This window comes from Ranitomeya variabilis, chromosome 2 (genome assembly GCF_051348905.1).
Source record: "Ranitomeya variabilis isolate aRanVar5 chromosome 2, aRanVar5.hap1, whole genome shotgun sequence".
Lineage (NCBI taxonomy): Eukaryota > Metazoa > Chordata > Amphibia > Anura > Dendrobatidae > Ranitomeya > Ranitomeya variabilis.
The window spans coordinates 846336356-846337740 of NC_135233.1; positions in this window are offsets into that span (position 1 = coordinate 846336356).

A 1385-nucleotide genomic window follows, 5' to 3' on the forward strand; every position below is an offset into this window, starting at 1 on the left:
TCTGCACAAAAAACGCAGCAAATAATGCTACATGCGTTTTTGCAGCGTTTTTTCCATCACCCATTCAAGTCAATGGGTGAAAAAACGCTGCAAAAACGCAGCAAAAACGCTGAAAGAAGTGACATGCCCTATGTCCAAAAAACGCAGCAAAGCAGAAAATACTGATCAAACAAAAACCCAATGTGTGTGCATGAGATTTCTGAAATCTCATAGGCTTTGCTGGTACTGTAAAAAGCAGCTGAAAATTAGCATAAAAAAACGCAGCAAAAATACGCAGCAAAAAAGTCCTGTGTGAACGTACCCTTAAATTGTTTATTTGTCCACACTTTTGTGTGCAACAGTCCTTTTTATTGCTGGCTGCCATACTTGTCCTGAGATCATTGTAGGGAGATAGAAATTGTAGTACAGTCCTTTTATTTTTTTTATATATCTTCCAGCCACGTTCTGCCACTTACATTGTATAGTGTAATACCCAGGGCCTGTTTTTTGCTGCAGTCTCCCCCCAAAAAAAGGGAGATTTAAATTGCCAACAAGTTTATATACATCAGTTCTGTTTGTTGTATATCTGCCAGCCACGTTCTGCCTTTAACATTGTATAGTGTAATACCCAGGGCCTGTTTTTTGCTGCAGTCTCCCTCCCAAAAAAGGGAGATTTAAATTGCCACTAAGTAGATCTACGTCAGTTCTGTTTGTCGTATATCTGCCAGCCACGTTCTGCCACTTACATTGTATAGTGTAATACCCAGGGCCTGTTTTTTGCTGCAGTCTCCCCCCAAAAAAAGGGAGATTTAAATTGCCACTAAGTGGATCTACGTCAGTTCTGTTTGTCGTATATCTGCCAGCCATGTTCTGCCACTTACATTGTGTAGTGTAATACACAGGGCCTGTTTTTTTGCTGCAGTCTCCCCCCCAAAAAAGGGAGATTTAAATTGCCAACAAGTTTATATACGTCAGTTCTGTTTGTTGTATATCTGCCAGCCACGTTCTGCCTTTTACATTGTATAGTGTAATACCCAGGGCCTGTTTTTTGCTGCAGTCTCCCCCCCAAAAACGGGAGATTTAAATTGCCAGTAAGTGGATCTACGTCAGTTCTGTTTGTCGTATATCTGCCAGCCACGTTCTGCCACTTACATTGTATAGTGTAATACCCAGGGCCTGTTTTTTGCTGCAGTCTCCCCCCAAAAAAGGAGATTTAAATTGCCACTAAGTGGATCTACGTCAGTTCTGTTTGTCGTATATCTGCCAGCCACTTTCTGCCACTTAAATTGTGTAGTGTATTACACTGGGCCTGAGTTTTGCTGCAGTCTCCCCCCTCAAAAAAGGGAGATTTAAATTCTCAACAAGTTTATATACACCTTCTACCTTGTTTTACAGTACCATATAAT